Genomic DNA, 22,725 nt, shown 5'->3' with positions numbered 1-22,725 from the left:
GGGTGGGCTTCATCCAACTAGTACACAGGCCATAGAGGTTCAAGGGTTTCTATGAAAAGGAAAGTAGTCCCCCCCCCACGCACACACACACACACACACACACAACACACACACAGTCTGTCAACCTGCCCTCAGGAGGTTGTCTGTCACTCCTGTCCTGCTTCCCTGGAGAGCCCTGACAGACACACAGGCTGGGAAGGGACTCCGCAAGGGTGAGCTGACAGTCCATTCGGTGCCCCTGTGTGACGGCTAGTGTATAGACTGAGAACAGCAGATCATCCCAGACCAGTGGTAAGAACTCGGGAGAAGAGACATAGAAAAAGGAAGACAGCAGAGAGCTTCAAAAACGTGTGCTGCCTGAGGAGTGGAAAGGATACGGGAAAGTGAGGGAGGACACCAAATTGGGAGGCAGGCATTCCGACTCCTCACCCCATGCCTGCTGCCACCTGCTGAGCCTGCCACACCTTGAATGCTGGGCAAGCCTTCGTGAATTCTAATGGTGGGGTTTCCAGGGCATCTTTCCTTGTTATTTTACAGATGGGGCAAGGGGATGAGCAGTACTCGGTGATTAGCCCACCCCACTCGGTGTTCATGTGTACACCTTCAAATTGTTATTGTCTAGTTTGGTCTGGCGGGCATGCAGGGAGCCCACAGGAAGCTGGAGAATGTGGGAGCCCAAGGCTAACCTGTCCTGACCAGCTGCAGGAGGTTCCTGGAGCCCTCTGCTACCGCGGCCTAGCCCGGTCTTTATAGGAGGCCACCGAGCCGCATCTCAAGTCTACTATTTACTAGTTGGGTGGCCTTGAGCAAATGCCTTCTGCTCAGCAATTCAGTGCTCCCGCCTCTAAAGCAGGGGCCAGTGGGGATGAGCCTTTACAGCCTGCATTTTCATACGCAAAGCCCAAAGAACCAGGTTCACGAAAAGACGATTTTACCGTCTCCTCAGACACTCGCCACCCTCACAGGACCAGCCCAACAAGATGGCAACTAGATATGTGGCTGAGACATTGAGATATCATCCCCAAGAAAGGGCATAGACGCTCCGCTTTCTGCAAACAGGGCTACTCGTGTAAGTCCCCTGCCTCCGTGCCCCTGTGTGAAATGCAGGTCCATGAGAGTTGACACCTTTCCCAGGACTCAGGCTCCTGAGTACAGTTTTAGATGGCTGTACACTTAGCGGCCTTATGGTTATTTGGATTTTGAAGCAGCAGACGTTCCCAGCCCCTCCGCAGATCCTATCGTGGCGTTATCTTCCCTCTCAAGTCGGCCTGTTTGTCTCCTAAAGGTCACAGTGTGTCTAACTCTGTAGAATGTTCTTTTGTTGCTTCCACCCCTGTCTCTGCACATCTCCACCTTGCTCTAGCTGTCATTTTCTCTCCTGACTTGACATATGGCTGAACCCCTCTCCTTCCTCTGCTTCCTTCCCCGTGCTCAAAGGGAAGGGTCAAGCTGAGTTTCAAGTCTGAGGTCTGGGATTACATCAAATCCGAGACGTTTATCTGCCCTCGCCATCGGCCAAAGACTTCCCAATTTAGGTCATATTCACATCAAGGGAAGACGGAATTGTCTGAGCTATAGTGAGCCCGGCTTGTGCCTTCATTTTTCTTACTTAATTCCTAAGGTAAAGCTCCCAAACCCACTTAGGCCCTTGTAATGGTCACAGATGCATGGCCACTGGCGGTCAGGCAGCGTTTCTACCTGAGGCCGCTCTGGGGAGACGGGAGCTGCTGTCGCAGCCAACACGGACGCTCTGTGGGCTGAGGGAGGAAGGCCCACACAAAGGGCTTTTTGTCTCAATTAAAGAAGTTGTTTGGAGCCTAATTTTCAAAGTGCCTTGCACTCCACATGCCTTGGGCAGACAGCGCACATTATTATTGTATGGCAGAGCTCCCCTGTGCTACCCTACACGGTCCAGACTTGGCCCCGGAGGGCAGTCTTCTAGGAGAACCTCCTTAGTGGGGCCCTGCCTGCAGAGATGGAGCCTCTCAGCTCCCATTCTTTGGGCAGAAGTTCATTCTCCTGCTTCTCCATCTGTGATGAATATGGGCAAACCCTGGTGCCCAGCATAGTGCCATCCTGAGCCAGGAGGCCTGTCTCAAATATCTGGGTAACAAATAAATAAACAAGGCACAGACAAAGGGATCTGGTAGAGGCTCAAAGGGAAAACAGAGCATAGAGCTTTGTTTGTGTCATTTGGGTTTTGAATATAAATGAAAGAGACGAGAGAACTGTAATTTGGGTCCATATTATTATAAGGCAACCAAACCCAAGAAAATGCAAGTTATTTGTTTGGCCATTTGGCGATGCAGTGGTCAAGTCAGCAGGTACACACAGGAGACCACACAAGCCATGATTCCAGAAATCCTTACCCAGCCAAGAGGTCTGGGTGGTGGCAGCCCCCCGAAACCTCTGCTCCCGACTTCTGCCTTGTTTTTACTCTTCCTGCTCTGCAAACACGACCTGAGCCAGGCTATGCGGCCTGGCAGCTTCCTCCAGGGAGCAATTAGAGCCTTGAAGATCTTACCTAGGCTTTCTCCCGAAGTCTTCTCATTAAATAGGTACTTCAAATGTTCCTGGGGCCTAAAACATTAAGATTTAAAGGAAACGATTGACTGGTTTTCTCCATGCCAAATCAGACCGTTGTTTAACATGGGGAGAGCTACCACTGAGGTTAGCGAGCTAGAAAAAGGGGGTTATATGTTGCTGGAGAACAGAAACTAATCAGGGAAATTTAAAGCAAGACAGGCCCAGGGACCAGCACAAGCCGGATGGCGTTTTTTAAAGCGTCAGATTCTGCAGGGACTGTGCAACCCAAGCGTCAGGCTCATATGCTACTATCCCACACTCCAGGGTGGAGCTAACAGCAGGGTGCACATCAGGAGCAAAGATCTTCCCGAAGAAGAATGGCTTGCCTGCTTTGAGGGGTGGCAAGCCAGGCAGGGGTCAGCAGGCTCCAGGTACTGTGGTGCAAGGGATGGTGGGAGACTTGGCAGGGCTGCATGAGACAGCTCATCGGGAAGCAGGCATTGCTAATGTGCCCTTTCTAACCAGGCGTGCCCTGCCAAGAAGCCATGCCCTTTGTGTAAAAGTGACTTGGGAAACAGCAGAGTCATCTGTGGCTGTGTTGTGGGATTCATGACTGTGTTATCTTAGAGTTCTGGCTCGTGTGTAGTTGCCTAAGCCAGGGCTTCCAATGTGCAGTTCATTTGTGTGTAACTCGTGGATGGTACCAAGTCAGATTTAAAAAAAAAAAAAGTAAACAACCATATATCTCCCTGAGACTTGAAGTTCATAAGCTGGGGATGGGGAGTGCCTTCTAAGTCAATAAGGAACCGAAGCCACATCTGTTTGGTGTCCAGCTTGGGGTTGGTGGAAAACGTTCCTTAATTCCTGTCAGCCCAACTCTCTCAAAAAGAATTCTGCATTCTTCTAAGCTGTGGGTTTGGGCAAGCCTTGGGATAATTTGCTAAACAAGTCCTCATGTAAACCAAACTCGGATGACTTTTTCCCTTGGTTTCCCCATCATTTCCCAAGAAGGCCTTCTACTCTTTGAAGGGTAGAGTGACGTCAGAAAGGCCAAGCTGATATAGGTGGCGCTGGGTTGTCTCAGTTCCCATACCCAGCCACCCCTCCGACATGCTCAGTTGATGTGGTCACTGGTGACATTTTGAGACCACTGTCCTAGACAACATTCTCTTCTGGGTCTACTAAGGCAACTTGGGTCTTTTGTTCAAGAACAGATCTTCTGAGGGCCTTCTGTATGCTCGTCTGGCCTTTGTACATGGAGAGGGCAGGATCCCTGATGCTCGGTGCTATCACAGCTCCAACGCCAAGCTTCTTTTCCAGTCAGATGTATACTAATAACATAGGCAAGCTTTGCACACACTGATTTCATTCTGTGTCAGAAGTGAGGAAAAGAGCAACACAAGGCATAAGGTTGGGCCACGGGCTCCCTTTCCTCGGAGGCGCAGGGCCTCAGAAGGCTGCCGAACAGAGGGTGCTATGGACACAGTCTCACCTTTTCATTCTTTGGTGATACTGTGACGGTTTCATCTTCAAATCAACTGACTGTGTGGTTGGGGCAGTCTTCCTGGAAGCTTAGCCTTGAACTTGTGTCTCCAGAGGCAGAAGAATCACTCTGATGATTAAATATCATTCAGTCAATGCACCGACTTCTTGAAACAGAGTTGCCTCTGTTGGCTAGAATGAAGAGGGTTGACATTGGGCATTTTGACAGAGGAGCACACAGGAGTTAGGGGCATTTGTTTGACCTTTGTCATCTACCAATGCTCTGTGGAGCTCTCTCCTCCACTGGGCTGTAGTGACAGGGTGAGGGTAGCGGTCATCTCTTTCAACACTTAATAACCTTGTAAGTGGTGAGCAAGGCTTTCTTGGCATCAGTGAGATCTCCAGACGGAGTTCCTCTGACTCACACTTAAGTTGAGACACTGAGGAGCTATGAAGCAAGAGCACCGCCCGGCTCTGAACTCCGTCTCCCAGACTTCGCTTTGTCTTTACGACTCCCATGTCCAGACACCTGCATCTCAGTACTTTCTCCCCACCTCACCTCAGCGACTCTTGCATCAACTCTCCTAAGATATGATTTCCAAAAGAGCTGACCCTAGCAGCCTGGGCCAGAAATATCTGTTTGACGAAGGAGCCCAGAGCCTTGGACTACAGGGATAATGCCTCTGGGTGGAATTCAGACACGGGCCATGTAGTAAAGAAATTTTATACTTGATTTAATTTTTATTAATTTTGTGGTTTGTTTTTAGCAATAAGGACTTTCCTAGGAACTAAGAAGCCATCGATGGATTCTGAAGAGAGGAAGAGGGCCTAGAGGACAAGAGGGAAGAACTCTAACATCACAGGCTGAGTGCTGGATGCTCTCTGTCACCCACCACTCCTAGGCCTCCCCATCACAGCCTCCCCTCTGCTTGCTGTTACTCCTCCACTCGCTTCAAGTCTATGATCAAAAATCCTTAACCAGAGGCACCTCCTCTCCCACAAGCTGGCCTTCTTGCCCCCTAATTCTCTTTATCGGTTCTCTGTGTCATTAGTCAGAAGCTAGTGCATTTGCGTATTCACTCTTGTCCCTGCTCCCAAACAGCACTACCTCACATAAGCTATTGTATAAGCAGAGATTTGGCCACTGCTTGCTGGTGTTTGGAGTTTTTTTCTGAGTCACTAGGCTGGAGTGTTGCATAAAGTTTATTACATGAACTAAGATCATTAAGAAAGATGCATCATTATAACTTCCAGAAATCAGCTAATTTACAAAAAAAGAAAAAAGAAACTTTTGATATTCTGGCTCTCTCGAGTAGGCTATGATGGAGCCTGTGTCCAAACCTGAATCCCTGTAACAGCAAAGACCAGGCTTGCCCAGCCCGTCACTCTGAACAGTTAATCACAGGTCTGCTTCTTCGGTTCCTTGGTGGCTTTCCATTCCTTCCTGGAAGGTACTAGTTACATTGCCTAAGATAACATTAATTGTTCCAGCTGATAAGCCTTCATATCTGAGTCGGTTAAGCCAGTAAGAATATACTGTTGGTGTCTGGAGGAAGAGAAAGATGGTGACGCGGGGAGCCAGCCTCCTTTTGACTTGAGGACTAGCTGTTCTCAGCATCTGAATCTCCTGGCTGTCCTGGAAATCTCTGCCTGCTGTTTCAGCCCTGCCTGAAGAGAGAGGCCTGAGATGGGAAAATAAAGGGGTGACACTCCTGCTCACTGGGCAAAGGCTAGCCCTCGGTCACATGACCACACCCACTCTCAGAGAGTCCAGGAGATCTAGCGTGACCCTGATCCCAGTAAGAAAAAGAGAGAGGGGTGTGTGGCTGACTAGCAGCCTTCAGGGGAATCAAGGGTCACCTCTGATGGTGCAGTACCCCAACTGCTGAGTGGAAAGACACCTGACAAAGTGACTAACTACCTACCTAGACCTCTAAGTCTTGGGTTCAAACCCCAGGGACCACTTGTTAGCTGCTTGAGCACTGGTAATATCTGCTTCGTGAGGTGGTAGTGGGGGATATAACAGCCCGAAGCACAGCTATTATTAAGGAAGTAGTATTTGAAAGAGAGGATACCGGTCCCCTCCCCACCCCCAGTGTTATTACATCCCAGCTGGGCAGTCACCTGGAGAGCCACTGGGGGTCTCAAAGCTCGAATGAGACAAACTGTTCCCATTTGAGCTGTGACTCCTTTGTTGCCTCCTATCGACGGACTCCAACAAATCCCAAAGTGCCAAGTTGGCCTACGCAAGTTTGAAATGCCTTTTCCACTGACAGAGGAGATCCGCTGTTGACTGGATACATTCTGCTTCTCCCACGTGTGCCACAGTGCCGGGCGAAGGGGCTGCCGGCGAGGAGGTCTCCAGCATGGAGACAGGTTTGTGAGGCGTGTGGCAGGGGAAAGCTGGGAAGGGAAGGGGGCAGTTCTCTGCTCTCTGTCCCTTTCTATAAATCCAGCCGGGGAAGAGCTGCTCTCAGCCTCTCACAGAAGCATCTGTAAAAGGTCAGAGAAACATGTGTTTGAAGAGAAGACTTGATGGGGGAGGGGGTGGTGGGGGCAAAGGTGAAGGAACTGCTGAGGTGAGCAGCACACACAAGATTAGACTGGGAAGTCGTGGGGTTGACTGACTGTGAACTGGAGGGGCCCTGATAGAAGGAACAGAAGTCTTAGAAGCTAGAGAAGCCAGTGCTGCTTCTGAGACTGTGCTGGGGCCTGAAGAGTCAGGTCACCCCACACTGACACAGACATCCGCCCTACACCTCACCTTCTTCTGGGGTTTGGGCCAGGGAAGATCTGAATTTTGGAGTGGGCCATCTCTGACTTCAAATCCTTTGTTGGCCTCCGCTTCCTTATGTGTTAGCTGAAAAGCTTCTTCAAGGAATTGCCACAAAGATTGAGTGTCGGAAAGGTTGGCTCAAGGCGGATGCCAAGTGAATGCTAGCAGCTTCCTAACTGCCCCACACTGTCCCTGCTCTCCCTTGCCATCTCTATTTCTGAAGGCCCCATGTCACTGGCTTTAAAACATCCTTACAGTGTGTCTGAGATACTCACTGTAGTGGGAATGTCGTATGATGTTCTGGAGAGCACGGGAAGACGCAAGCCAGATGTCTCTGGAACACTGAAAGCAGAGGTCCAACAGAATCCCGGTTACTGGGTTCTGAAGAGTCACATGAGTCCTCTTAAGGGAATAATAGTGTTATGGTTTGAATAAAAATGGCCCCAATACCCCAATAAGCTCATAGAGAGTGGCACTATTAGGAGATGTGGCCTTAGAGTAGGTGTGGCTTTGTTGGAGGAAGTAAGTCACTAGAGAGTGGGCTTTGAGATCTTAAACCCTCAAGTCAGGTCTAGTGTAACATTCACTTCCCGCTGCCTGCCAATCAGAATGTAAAGCTCTCAGCAGCTTGCCTACCTGCACACTGCCATGCTTCCGGTCACAATGAGAATAGACTAAACCTCTGAAACTGTAAGCCAGCCTCTATTAAATGTTTTCCATTATAAGAGTTGCCATGGTCATGGTGTCTCCTCACAGCAATAGAAACCCTAAGAGGAGCTGGAACCAAGGACTGGGATATTGCTGCGGTGGACTTCAGAACTTTGGATTAGGAGTTGAATGCTTTAGTGGCATTTAATGGGCCATACTCGTGGGAGCATGGAAGACAGTGGTGCTGAGGACGATTTGAACTGTGGGGGCCCAGCTAGAGAGGTTTCAGAGGAGAAAAAAATTAATATGTGTCCTAGAGATTGTTCTTGTGGTAGTTTGGTGAAGAATGTGACTGTTTTCTGTCCTTGTCCGAAAGATCTGCCCAAGGCTAACTTGAAGAGTTTTGGATTAGCTGAACTGACAGAGGAGATTTCAAAACAGCCTAGTATTGACTCTGTCATGTGGTTACTACTGTTCACTCTTACAAAGATCTACAATGAAAAGGAGCAAGATGAGCAAGGAAAATGCCGGAAATGTACAATTCAAGGAGAAAAGGGCCATCAGGAATTGGGATGGAGCTAAACCCTATGTTCAAGGAGGTAAACAGTTTAAAGAAAAGTCTGTTAATGGAAATAAAGTAGCGGCAACCTCAGGGAAAGATCCCATCCAGCTAAGCTCCCAACTTGTGGAAAGGAATTCAAGAAACTATGGTGGTGCACTCGGGAAGCAGAGCCAGGCAGACCTCTAAGTTCAGTGCCAACCTGGCCTGTAGATCAACTTTCAGGACGCCCATGTTTAAGCGGTGAAGAAAACCATAGAACACAGAAAGCCAAAGAAGTTGTAATTGAACAAGAGGTCCATGTTCCAGGCCCAGCAAGAAGAACATGGCAGCTTCGGCCACGTGGCTCTGGCTTTAGAGTCAAGGATAGAAGAAAGGCATTATGGAATTTGTCTCCATGATTAAGGAAAGCTGCTGAGGCCAAGCTTATGTCAGGGGTGTCCCTGAATGGAGGGCTAGAGAGGCCATGGCATGAAGCTGTGAAGGTGAAGCCTGAATTGCCTTAGAGACCCCAAGAGCTGTGGGAGACCTGCTGAGGAGAGATGCAAACAGGGAACGGAACCAGCCCAAGAGAGAGAAGTCCACAAAGCTGAAAGGGGTTGGAGATCTGAAGAGCGCATTGACATCAGACATGGAGATGCAGAGTCTGGAGTTTCCCCGCTGGTTTTTGATCTTGCTTTGGTCTAGTATTTCCTCACTATGCTCCTTTTCCTCCTTTTTTGAAAGGTAATGTGTATCTTGTGCCATTATATACTGGAAATAAGTGATCTGCTTTTTTATTTTGATTTTATAAGAGATAACAGTAAAAGATTGCTTGAGTCTAGAAGAGACTTTGAACTTCTAAACAGGTTTGAGACTGTGATAGACTATGGGGACTTTTTAAGTTGGACTAAATGCATTTTGCATTATGATATGACTACAAGCCTATAGGGTCCTAGGAGTAGAATGTGGTGGTTTGAATAAAAATGGCTCCAATAGGCACATAGGGAGTGGCACTATTAGGAGGTGTGGTTTTGTCAGAGTAGGTGTGGCTTTGTTGGAGTAAGTCACTAGGTGGCAGGCTTTGAGGTCTCAGATGCTCAACCCAGGTCTAACATGGCATTCACATTTTGCTGTCTGCTGATCTGGATGTTGGACTCTCAGCTCCTTCTCCAACACCATGTCTGCCTGCATGCCGCCATGTTTCCCACCACGATGATAATGGACTGAACCCCCAAAACTGCAAACCAGCCCCAAATAAAGGTTTTCCTTGGTAAGAGTTGCCATGGTCATGGTGTCTCTTCACAGCAATAGAAACCCTATCTAAGACAGAAAAAAATCAGAACTTCTAATCTTAGTCAATTGAAAGCCATTAGCGCAGGAAGGGAATGGGGATTCTGAGCCAGAACCACTCAGATCCTCCTGTTTTCCAACTGTGTTGACAAAACCCTGAGCATTGGAGGGAGAATTTAAATAAAAGTGGCAAGCACTGAGTCCAGGTCAGGATGTGGAAATTCACACGGATTGCAGCTCCCACCTGCACAAGAAGAGGCCAGCAAAAGTAGAGAATTGGAAAGGACACATAGGAGCAGAAAAACCATCAATGGTCACTTCCCAACAAGAAGAGCCATGGTAGGGCTGGAGAAATGGCTCAGTGGTTAAGAAAACCAACTGCTCTTCCAGAGGACCTGAGTTCAATTCCCAGCACCCACATGGCAGCTTACAACTGTCTGTAATTCCTGTTCCAGAGAATCCAACACCTCACACAGACTTACATGCAGAGAAAAACACCAATGTACATAAAATACAAATAATTAAATTATATATATATAAAAGTATAAAAAAAAAGAAGAGCCATGGTCTTCTCACAGGCAAAGGAGCAGAAAAAGGTAACTGGTAGATGGGGTAAAGTAGAACTCCACCAAACATTTAACAGATTTACAGCAGTGAGCATGTTAGCCTCATATCTGGGTAAAGTAGAACTCCACCAAACATTTAACAGATTTACAGCAGTGAGCATGTTAGCCTCATATCTGGGGCACAGCAGAGCCCAGGGCAGGACCACACCAACCTCCCCACTGTTTTCATCTAGTGCACACAGATGCTGTGCTAACGGCCGGCATAGGCTAGGAGACCGAGACGGATCACCCTGGGGTAGACAGTGCCTTCTCCAAGCAGAAGACTGAGCTAGAGGTGGGACAGGAAGTCCAAGAGAAATCCCTCCCAGGTACCTTCAGCTTCCACCAGATACACAGCATCTGCCGTCCGTCCTCTGAATGATGAGAGAGAGGACTCTCAGGATACAAGAATCTAGGGCAAACTGGAAAACAAAGAGGATACCTTAAAACAGAGAGGGGCAGGCAGCCATGTGGTCAGCCACTACGGTGTGCTTTTCTAGACTCTTTCCATTGTTCAGAGGGGAAAGGGTAAGCCCTAATGTTTCCTCAAATTGTGTGAAGTGGGAGGAAAGTGAATCTAAGAAAGAAAAGAGGAGGTTAACAGGGCAGATATATTTTCTTATTTTTTAAAAGAGACTCAGTGAACTCACATACATAAATACAAGGGAAAATGTCTATCTATCTGTCTACCTATCTATTTCTCTCTTTCTCTTCCTTTTTCTCTCTCTCTTTCTCTTCCTCTCCTCTCCTCTTCTCTCTCTCTCTCTCTCTCCACACACACACACACACACACACACACACACACACACACACACCTGTATGTAATTTTTAACATCTGGAAAGTTCCTGCTGAAAGTAAAAATGACTATACACTATAGGTTTGTGCATAAGCAGAACATAGATGGAAACAGAAGCACAGGAACCAAGAGTCAGGAAAGCACCTGCACTGCTCGGAGAACTGAGAGTATGCCCAGAAATAGACCGCATTACTTGGTTTAATTTCTAAAGAATAAACACTATAAAATAACACAACTGCAGAGGCAGGCAATGGAACAGACAAAACACAATACTGGAAAGATGCTTATTTACCTTAAAATAAGGTATTAGAAAAAGGAAGCAAGAACAAAGGACAACCATGACAAACACTGAAATGGTAAACCTAACTGAAACCACATCTGTACACATACACACCCCCACACACATGCATGCACACATCACATCATACACACATCACATTAAACACATACCACATCATATACACACACACACACCACATCACATCACATCATACCCACATGCACACACACACACCATACATCACATCATACCCACACACCAAGCATCACATCATACACATACACCACATATCACATCACATACATACATACATACACATATCACATCACACACACACATACTACCTATCACATCACACGCATCCATGCATATATCACATCATACACATGCACACACCAAATATCACATCATACATACATGCGCACACACCATATATCACATCATGCACACACATACTATATATCACATCACATACATCCTTGCATATATCATATCATACACATATCACATCACACAATACATGCACATATCACATCATACATGTAGACACATCACATATCAGCTCACAGCGTATGCATGCACATGCCATGTCATACACACACACCACATATCATATCACACACTTACCCATACATATACACATCGCATCACACACACACACACATATATTTTTAAAAAAAAATGTAATTGCCATTTACAAAAAGCACTAAATGTTTACAAGTCTACTGTAAAAGTCCTGCCCTGGAGATATACAAACAATGTCTACTGCCTTTTTGGACAATCCGAAGGACAAATCAGAGTAGAGTTAATTAGAATCCACCCTGGTGAACCAAGGGTCATGTTAGCCTTACTTAGAGAACATGGGCAAGCGGCTGCAGGAAGGAATGAGGGACCCTGAAGCAGCTGCTCTAGGTCTGTACCCAGCTCCCCCATTGCCACAGAGGACTCCCCTTTCAGTCATTCTTCACCACCCTATATACTCCAGCACCTCTGGAGACCCCAAGACTATGTGCAATTAGAGCAGACTTGCATACAAATAGCTGGGAGGAACAGCTGGACTTCCAAGTGAACTTTCCACTCCTTCCTTCTCCGAGGAAATGCTAACAGTCAATAGGTCCACTCTTAAATGGGCTCTTGCTACAAGACACAGCTCAGCTGATAAAGATGGAAGCTATTTTGTTTACAGAGTACAGTGATCTACAACAAGACCTATTTACAAATAGAATACAAATAAGTTACAGAAAGAAATAAGAGATAAGCATGTTAAGAGATACAATATTCATGAATTAATAAACAAAATGTTTTTAAATGACCCTCTTTCTAAATGGATCTATATATTCGACGCCATTCCAACCAAAATTACAGCGGGGCTTTTTGAAAAAAATAATGTGTCATCTATATCTGAAATTTTATGGGCACAGACTATCCAAAATTGACAAAGTGGGAGGACTCATGATGTCAAACCTTACCAGAGATTTGTAGTATGACATTGGCGTAAAAGCATGCGAGACATGAGACATGAGAGACAAGTCAACAAAACCAGACTGAGAATCTATAATTCAACCTACATACATGTGGTTATTTGAATAAGAATGGCCCCATAGGCTTATGTATTTATTTGAATGCTTAGTCATCAGAGGATGGCACTTTTTGAGAAGGATTAGGAGACCTTGCTGAAGTAGGTGTGCCCTTGTTGAAGGAAGTCTGTCACTGTGCAGTGAGCTTTGGGATTTCAAAAGCCCAAGCCAGGCCCAGTGTCTCCCTCCTCCTCTGCCTATGGATCAGGATGTAGTACCCAACTACTTCCCCAGCACCATATGTACCACCATGCTCCCTGTCATGAGGATATCATACTAAGCCTCTGAAAGTGTAAACAAGCCCCTGATTAAAAGCTTTCTTTAATAACAGTTGCCTTGGTCATGGTGTCTCTTCACAGCAATAGAACAGTGACTAAGACAGAAGCTGGTATTTCTGTTACAGGCCCGGCCATGCTGCTGTTGGCAGAAGATGTACTCTGGGACTTTGCATTAGAAAAGCAGTTGAATTAGGCAGACGCAATGGAGCCAGCCACCAGGTCAGACATGCTGAATCTTTCCCGGTAAGCCACCACTTTGTGGTGCTACACAGATTATTAGAAATCGGTTAAGCAAGATGTGAGAATTAGTCAATAAGAGGCTGAAACTAATGGGCCAGGCAGTGTTTAAAAGCATACAATTTGTGTGTTGTTATTTCGAGGTGTAAAGCTAACCATGCAGGAGCTGGGTGGGACGAAAAGCAGGCCTGCTCACCTCATTACTACAGTTGAACGTTTTAAGCAAAGCTTAATGGTACATACTAGTAGGAGCATGGAAGGCAGTAGTACTGAGAGTGATGTAGATTATCATGGCCCTGCTCAAGAAGTTTCAGAGAGGAAGAGTACTAGTAAATGGCCCAGAGAGAGTTCCTATGATATTTTGGCAAAGATTCTGGATGCTTCCTCTGCCGTTCTTCAAGAAAAAAATCTGCCTGAAGCTAAATTGAAGAGTTTTGGATTAATGTTGTTGGTAGAGGTGATTTCAAGACAGCCTAGTATTGACTATGTCATGTGGTTATTAGTGGCCAGTCTTATGCAAATCTATAATAAAAAAGGAGCAAGCTAAGCAAGGGAAAATGAAAAAATGTATAGTTGGAGGAGAAAAGGAGTACCAGGAAGTGTAATGGAGCATAGTCTTGTGCTCAGGGGAATAAAATGCCTGATGCTAAGTGGAATAAGGGAAATGGTGAACTCAGTGCAAGACTCTATCCAGCTAAGCTTCCAACTTGAGAAAAAAAAGGATTAAAGAAAGGCTTAAGCAGTGAAGGAAACCATCAACAACATAAAGATTATGCAAATGCAATTGAAAGAGGGGGCATGTGCCAGTCACAGCAAGCAACAGAACTTGGCAGCCCCAGCCATGTGGGTCTGGCTTTAGAGCAAGAATACAAAGCAGGGGTTGTGTAATCTTCCACCACAGCTAAGGAAAGCTGCTGAGGCCAGGTGTGTGTCAGGGTTGTCCCTTCATGTAGTACCGAAGGGGCCATAAAGTAAAGCTGTGTAGCTTGTGAAACCTCGATTACTTTGGAAACCCTGGGATATTGAATATGCCAAAGTCTTGGGACACCCACTGAGGAAAGTTACAGAGTGGGTATGGAATCAGCCCCAAGACAGAAGTGTGTTGCAGTCAACAGAGATGAAAGCAATGGGAGAAGTGAAGAATGCATTGACATCAGATATGGGAATGCTAAATTTGGATTTTGTCCTGATGGTGTTCAGTCTTGCTTTGATACAGTATTTCCTCACTATGCTCCCTTTTATCCCTTTTGGAATGGTAACATATATTCTGTGTCATAGTATGTTTGAAATAAATGGTCTGCTTTTTAAAATTTTGATTTTACTGGGGGTTATAGTTAAAAGATGGCCATGAGTCTCAGAAGAGACTTTGAACTTTGAAGCAGTGTTGAGACTGTAATAGACTATAAAAACTTTTGAAGTTGTACTGAATTGCTTATGATATGACTATAAGCTTATGGAAACCAGGAGTGGAAGGTGGTAATTTGGATAAAAATGGCCCCCATAGGCTCACAGGTTTAGTCATCAGAAAGTGACACTACTTGAGAAGAAACAGAAAGTGTGGCCTTTTTCAAGTAGGTGTGGCCTTGTTGGAGGAAGTCTGTCATTGGGAGTGAGTTTTGAGATTTAAGAAGCCCAAGCCAGACCCAGTGTCTCCTTCTTCCTCTGCCTGTGGACTAGGATGTAGCTTCCAGCTGCTTCTCTGGCACCATGTGATTGTTCCTTGCCATGATGATAATGGGCTAAGCCTCTGAAACTGTAAGCAAGCCTCTAGTTAAATGTTTTCTCATGTAAGAATTGCCTTGGTCATGGTGTCTCTTCACAGCAATAGGACAGTAACCAAGACAACACATGTGACCAATTGATTCAAGCTTCATAAATAGGGAAGTTGCTCTAACAATGGTGCTGGACCCGAGTTATAAGAACAATATTTCAATAACCTCAATTCCACTTCTCATACAGCAATTAATTTAACAGAAGTTGATCATACACTGATCATAAAAACTAGAATCAGCTAACTTTGAAAAGATAACATTGAATTTTAATATGGATAAAGATCTTTTAGGTGAGATACAAAAATCATTAACCAATAAAGAATAAATTGGTGTAATACAGCTCACCTAGGGAAAATTCTGTTTTGTAAAGTGAGCTAGCAGTTCATGTGCTCTGCCAAAACTTGGCTATCCCCCTGCTGTGAAATACCAGCCCACCACCCATTCTCAAGAGCCAAGGCAAGCTTGCAACTTCTCCACACAATGAAGGATATGTGCTACTATGTGACTGGGGCAGCAGAGCCAGAGCAGGACACAGGTGTCACCTGACTCCCTCTGTCCCTTTCTGGGGATGTACTCACTTTCTGAACCCAGCCTCATGAAAAGGCCATGGTGGGAATTCCTATAAATTGATCCTGCTGTAGTCTAAGCTGATAATATCTATTGCTGGACATGTAAGTGTCAAGCTTTCTGACAACTTCAGTTCCTAACCTTTGGTGACACCCACGAGGGCAGAGATAAGCCATAAGCTCTCCATACTGAGGCTCACAAGCCAAAGAAATGTTACTACTCTAAGCCACAAGAAGGGAAAAAAAGTTTGTTGTAAAAGCACATTAATTAGAGCATTATCAAAATAAAAAATAGTTTCAGGCACCCAAAAATACTATTAGAGAATTAAATTGGCAACCCACAGACTGTGAAAAGTATTTTCAGTGTATATCTCTAAGATTAGACATGCATCCAGTGTAGATATCAAGTGCCTACTGATTAAGATTTTGAAAACCCACAATTCTATTTTTAAAGTAGGGGAAAGGTATTAAAGGATACCTCCAAAATACTACATATCAAGGACTAGTTAAATATGAAAATGAACAGCATCACAGAAATGCAAATGAAAGCCATGACGTCATACCCAGCAGCATGACTAAGTGAAAACAGTGACAATGTGAAGTGTTGAAAACAATGAGGAGTATGTGAAACTCACATGGCACATGGTGTGAGTACAAAAGAGTCAGCTGCTTGTACTCAGCTATTTCTAAGTAGATAGGCATGACCCAGAAATTTGCTGGTGGGCATTTACACAACAAAAATAAAAGCAGAATCCACCAAAAGAGTTATATGAAAATATTGATAATGACTCTAGTCACAATAGCTAAAGATCAGAAAGCACACAAATATAATTATAAACATAAATATCTATATAAATATAGCTACACAAATAGCCAAATATAAGACAATGGGAAATAAATTCATGACATACCATTATAGCAGGAAAAAAATCAAAAAGAAAATAATTATTGATACATGCAACAACCTGAGCAACCCACAGAAACATTCTTTTGAGTACAAGAAGTTGAACATAAAAGAGACATAATATGACTAAATTTAGATAAAATCAAAGAAATCTAAAATGATAAAATATAACAAATCATTGTAGGGTGGGAGGGAAGGAACCTAAAGGGATGCAAAAGGGATCTCTGAGATGTTCTGTACATGCTTTGATCACGCAAGCAAGGATGGTTGCCAAAACTAGTGAACTGAACACTGATAGCCTATTTATGTTATTGAATAGAAAATAAATGCAAAAAGTAGAAGAATCTGAGCCAGGTGCTCTAGTAGCTACTTGGCTTCTTTTCCTTTTTCTGTGATACAAATACCCTGAGAAAAGAAACTTAAGACAGAAAGGGTTTGTAAGCAGAAGTTTATGTCCCACCTGGTCCTGTAGCCGTTCAGTCCCAAAGAAACACAAAGAAGGCTTATATTAATTATAAACTGTTTGGCCTATTAGTTCAGGCTTACTATTAACTAGTTCTTACCACTTAAATTAACCCATAATTCTCGTCTATGTTTAGTCATGTGGCTTGGTACTTCTTATCAGTGAGGTATTCTCATCTTGCTTCCTCTGTGTCGGGCTGGTGACTGCATCTCTGCCTTTCCTCTTGCCAGAATTCTCCTAGTCTGGTTGCCCTGCCTATACTTCCTGCCTAACTACTGGCCAATCAGAGTTTTATTAAACCAATATTAGCAACAAATCTTTACAGAGCACAAAAGCATTATCCCACAGCAACAGTTTTTTCCTGGTTCACAGTCCACGGCACAGGCCCTCACAGCAGGGATGCACAGTGGCAGGGGTGTAGGTAGAGGCTGCTTGTTCGACCTGGCCACCCAGAACCAAAATAACCAGACAGAAACTGGATTCATTAAATCACTGCTTGGCCCATTAGCTCTAGCTTTTTCTTGACTAACTCTTACATATTAATTTAACCCATTTTTATTAATCTATGTATCGCCATGTGGCTGTGGGCTTACCAGCTAAAGTTCCATCTGGCTCTGGTGGGGCTATATGGCTTCTCTCTGACTCCACCCTCCTTCTCCCAGTATTCAGTTTAGTTTTCCCTGCTTATCTAAGTTCTGCCCTGCCATAGGTCCAAAGCAGTCCTTGATTAACCAATGGTATTCACAGCATACAGAGGAGAATCCCACATCCCAGGGGTTTATAGAAACTGGTCACATGGTAGCTTCTGTCAAGAAACAGATGTCAATGTTCCATTCGTTTTTTTCCTTTTCTATTTTTTTAGGTGTTTCTCTATATGTAACCCTGACTGTCCTCAAACTCACAGAGATCTGCCTGCCCTCATCTCTTGAGGGTTAGGACTAAAGGCATGTGCCTCGACACCCAACGTTTTTTCCATTTTATACAGTCCAGGATCAGCCCAGGGAATAATCCCTCTCACAGTTAAGATGAGTTTTCCCACATCAATTAATGTAATCAAGAGATCATCCACAGGCTTGCCCAGAAGCCAGTCTCCCAGGTGGTTCCAGAGGCCAGTCTCCCAGGTGAGTCTAGATTTCATCAATCTGACAGTTTGCACAAACCATTGCAAGGATCCACCCTAGACAATGTGTCCAACAATGAGGACTAATCTCCCAGTCTCACTTGCAGGCTATCCCACAGAGCAGCACGGAGCAGAAAACAGGACCAGCTCTGTGCAGTCACTGGGGCTGAAGAGAGGCGCAGACTTATCCATACACAAAAGTTCTCAGATCCCACTCATGCTGATAAAAGCAGGCATCAAAGTGAGCTTGGGCAAGAGTTGGGGGATTAGGAATGGTAATGGGGGACCTTTTCATGTTATTCCTGCCTAGGCTGCTGGGTCAAGTGATAGGAGAAGCCTACAAACTGTTAGAAGACGACCCCAGTGAGATGATGCACTTACTGCATGTGCTCTCAAGTCACCAACTCATCTGTCACCTTTCCCACTCGAAAATCCATGCCCACCGTGTCCTACCTATACACACATCGCCACTTTCAAACTGTATGTCTTCCATGATGCTATGGGCGCTGGTTATTAAAATGAAAGCCTGTAGCACGAACAATAAAAACTCAGAGACAGAAATTGGGGTTCAACCTGAAAACCTGAAAAGCAAAGCAGCCAAGCCACTAGAGAAATCTTACCTCTACCAAGGCTGGACAACCATAAGCAAAGCAGACTAAACCTCTCTCTCCTCCCATTTTCTATTTATTCCTTCTAGTGTGGGATTAAAGGTGAGGCACCACCACCAGGATTTGTTTCTGTTTTGATCTTGTGTAGTCCAAGGTGGCCTTGAACTCACAGAGATCCAGCTGCCACTCTCTCCTAAATCCTGGGATTAAAGGTGTGTGCCACCATTACCTGACCTCTAGTGGCTTTAGCTTTGCCTCTGGTCTTCAGGCAAGATTTATTTATTAAAATACAAGTAATATACCACTACAAAAGCCCTTTTCAAGGCATTGCCAAGCTCTTTAAAGATCTATTCTAACAAATCTACAGGCTAAAACTAGAATGCCGTACTGTAGAGATGACTCAGGAGCTAAGAGCATTTGCTGCTCTTTCTAAAGACTGTTTTTTTTTTCTCTTTCTGCTCCTAGCACCCACATGGTAGCTCACAACCATTTGTAACTCCGGTTTGTGGGACTACATCTCCCTCTCCTGACCTCCACAGGCACTAGGCAAGCAAGCGGGACACACATACATGCAGTCCAAACACTCATCCATACATATAAAAAAAACCCTTAAGAGTGGAATGAATATCTGTTTATTTAGTGTGGGAGAGAGCACGCACATGCTGTGACACATATGTGAAGTCAGAAAACAGCTTCTGAAGTAGGTTCTTGCCACTTGATTGGGCGTGGTCTCTCTTCTCTGGTAGTTGCCCTCCGGGTTTCTGAAGTCTCGCCTCCCCACCGAGAAGTGGGTTGTCCACTGGGATTGAGGACAGCACACCCGGCTATTCACACGGGCCCAATGAGTGAGCTTGGGTCATCTGGTTTATGTAAACAACACTTTTGCCCACTGAGCTCTGATCCTGGCCTCAGAATGAGTACTTTTATAAATAGTTTTAAAGGGACTCCTTATACTTGGAAAGACGTGTGGTAGCAGACCCGAAGTCACATTCTGATGCTATGACTACAGTTGAAGTGACTTTGGGAGAATTCCTGGATCTCTCTGGCCGTCCATTTCTCGTCTGAAGAAACTTAGATAATGATGGTGTCCCTCACAGGCCAGGTGAGGACTGTAAAGATCATATCCATGAATAACACAGTACAGGCCAGATAGCATGTGCTTAATAAATATTAGATGTATTTGACAGAAACTGTGAGGGACACCACCAGAAAAACGCCAGGGCTTAAAACCAAAAAACTAAATTCTGTCTCCATGCCGGTTCTCACACAATTAGTGTGTCCTGTTTCTTTAGCTGCCCAATGAGAAGGCTGGCCTTAGCAACTCAGTACTCCACCTCCCAAACTGGGCACCTTCCTCTTCCACCTAACAGGATATGTCCCCGGAGCAGAAAGTTTGTCCCAGCAGCCTTGCAATCCAAATGACAGTGAAACAGCAAAAAACAGCCCAGCCCAGGAGACCACAGCTGCCAGCTCCTGCCAGGAGCACAGAGACTAGAGAAACCTCCAGGGAAACATCTGCAGGCTGATTGGACTACTGAGCTGAAGATATGGGAAGGCCTCTGAACCCGACCCCCTGCTCCACACAACCTTACCCATTGCAGGCTAAACAGAGAAGGCAGAACCATCTTCCCAGCGCAGTGTACACACAGCCCCGTATTCAAAGTCCTTCCTAGTACCAACATTGGCCTCACTGTCTTCCCTCCGCCAGGGATGCCTTTCAGGTTCTTCTGAACCCTATAGGTCCAGCCCATTTCCTACGGTTTCCAGGAAGCCACCCTAAGGGGGCTCATAGGGGAAGTAGGGTGTTCATGCATTCAATTACCTTAAGACAACTACCTTCCTCTCTCAAGTGCACACCCATGATTCTTCATTAGTCTCTGTTTTCTACTGCATTACAAAAGAATCCCAGACTAACACCTCACATAGATTTCTGCACTACAACTCCACCATGCTACCCTGATCTCCAACCAACCCAGGGCATCCCCCACACCCATGTCACGCGAGTCCCCTCTGCCTGTTAGCTCTGTCTTTCAGAACTCAAAATGTAACCCATCCAATGGGGTTACTTCAAATGCTGCCTCAGCACCGCCACTCACCTAACTCCCAGCCCCTGTTTGGTTTTGGAACCCTTAGAACCCTCTTAGCGCTTAGTCAGACACACTCTGTGGTCATAGGCTGTTGAAGTCAGAACTGCTCTTTCTGTGTATGGCAGCTCGTAGACTAGCAGTGTCTATGCATATTGTGATCATGGGATACCAAGTGAGTGAGGCATTGGAATGCGATGGCCTCAGCTGGAAAAAAGACTTGCCATCATTGAGGACGAAGTCATACGGAATGAGCCACAGCCCTCAAGGAGCCTGGAAGGCTGGAGAAGTTTCTCTTGAGCTCTGTATGTCCTGTATCCCTTTGGTCACCCACTCCATTCAGCATTTAGTGGAGCACGATTAATAAAAACTCAGTGACAGAAACTGGGGCTCAACCTGAAGGTCAGAAAAGCAAAACAGCCAGCCACTGGCTCTTACCTCGACCTCAGTACAAAATGGCGATCCTGCCTCCAGGAATCTCAGAATGAGACTGTGTCTGAGAGCTGTCTCCTCCCGTTTTATATTCCTCTCTAGGGCTAGGGTTAAAGACATGCATCACTGGGATTAAAGGCATGCACTGCCCAGTTTCTATGGCAAACTAGTGTGGCTACTGGGATTAAAGGTGTGTGTCAACACTTCCTGGTCTGTAAGGCTGACTAGTGGGGCTGTTTTACTCTCTGATCTTCAGGCAAGCTTTATTTACTAAAATACAAATGAAATATCACTACAATTTAGTGATCTGGCTTTTTTTTTAATTTGCAAAGACAAAGACATTCAGGTCACATCATTCAAAATAATATTGCCATTGAAGAATACGAAGGACAAAGCCACACCACACCTACTCCCCTAGCTATTAACACTATGTAGCCTTCTAAGTTTTCATTATGAAAATATGAATTTTGTCCTCACACTTCACTACCTAGTAGTACTTTGAGTTGTTTTGCCTGTCGGCTTGGGAGAAAATTTGCCTGGCCTGTGGCAGTGAAATTGCTGAGAGAATGGACTTTGGAGCTCCTTTTATTCCCTAATATGCCTGGTTTAAAAATTCCTTAAGTCCATGTTTCCTGCTTGGCTGCCCCTTCACGACTTTCTCTGGTGTGCCCATGTGAAGAGAGGCCCAACACTCTCACTTCCTCACACACACTTTGAAAGAAAACCCTGAGTCTCCAGGGCACCCTGCAAGTTGCCACTTGTGGTATGCCACGTGCCTCCTTCTCGGCATCTCCATCTGCTTAAAGAGACGTCAAGAGACTTGGGGTCAGCTGCAGCTGTGTCCCTAACTGTCCATGCAACCCTAGCCAAGCCTTCTGCCAGCTCTGTGCCTAGTTCCCTCATCTATAAAATGAGGGCACGGACCAGGCAACTTACAAGAACGGGCACCCTGTTCTCTCTGGTGCTCTTGCCTCCACTGGTGGGTGTGAGGCTTTGTAAGCATGAAGGAGCCCAGCGAAGCACCTAGGCACTCTCTTGAGACTGTGTTTGCTAGCCTGCTGAGCCAGGCTAAGAATACACAACCTTACTACAGTCCCAGGCTGAGTACATGACAGATCTAGGCAAGAGGTGATCTTCCTGGGCCTGCCCACAGGTGGGGTGCTCCATGTCTCTCAAGAGGTCCACAGATACACGAGGGGAGGACAGACTGTACCTCTATTCCAGTTTCAGGACCAGCCACCAGTCCCACACCCTTAAAGTGGCTGGCACCAGCACGGGGAACTGTGTGGCACCTGGCAGTCTTATCTGGGGAATTCCTGCCCTGCCAATTCCTCCCTACCCCTCTGCCTCCAGCATGCCTCCACCTGTGTGAGGGGCAGGGTGGCTCTGACCTAAAGGGACATCTTCACCACGTGCTCTACCTCCTGCCTGAAGATCCAGAAACTGAGTCCAGAAAGGGGAAGTCACTCACAGTGGGCGCACAGCTACCTGGAGGGCACTGTGCTTCAAGGACAGCCGGGCTGAAGAAAATCATCCCTGGCTTGATGCGCTCTTCAGAAGGCCTCATCCACACACCCACAATGAGACAGATGTCCTTCTGTGCAGTCCCACTCAGGGGACAGAGTGAGAATCCATCTCTGGGCTTACAGACAACCAGACACCTCCTCTGACCTGTTGTTCTGGCAGAACCCTTGGCTGAGAGGTCAGTTCTCTGTATTGGTGCTGAAGGCCAGCTAGCT

The 22,725-nt window shown here is 45.8% G+C and overlaps 1 long non-coding RNA gene across 1 annotated transcript; it reads right to left on the bottom strand.

Annotated features, from left to right (window-relative positions):
- Positions 1-6,183: 6,183 nt before the first annotated feature.
- LOC142832769 (uncharacterized) lies at positions 6,184-20,179 on the bottom strand. Its single transcript, XR_012907271.1, has 4 exons — positions 20,063-20,179; positions 10,202-10,290; positions 7,060-7,126; positions 6,184-6,501 (listed from the first exon to the last, which is right to left on the bottom strand). It is a non-coding gene; the product is annotated as an uncharacterized LOC142832769 (long non-coding RNA).
- Between the last annotated feature and the right edge of the window lie 2,546 nt (positions 20,180-22,725).

This window comes from Microtus pennsylvanicus, chromosome 12 (assembly GCF_037038515.1).
Source record: "Microtus pennsylvanicus isolate mMicPen1 chromosome 12, mMicPen1.hap1, whole genome shotgun sequence".
NCBI lineage: Eukaryota > Metazoa > Chordata > Mammalia > Rodentia > Cricetidae > Microtus > Microtus pennsylvanicus.
This window is presented reverse-complemented; position numbering and strand designations above follow the sequence as displayed.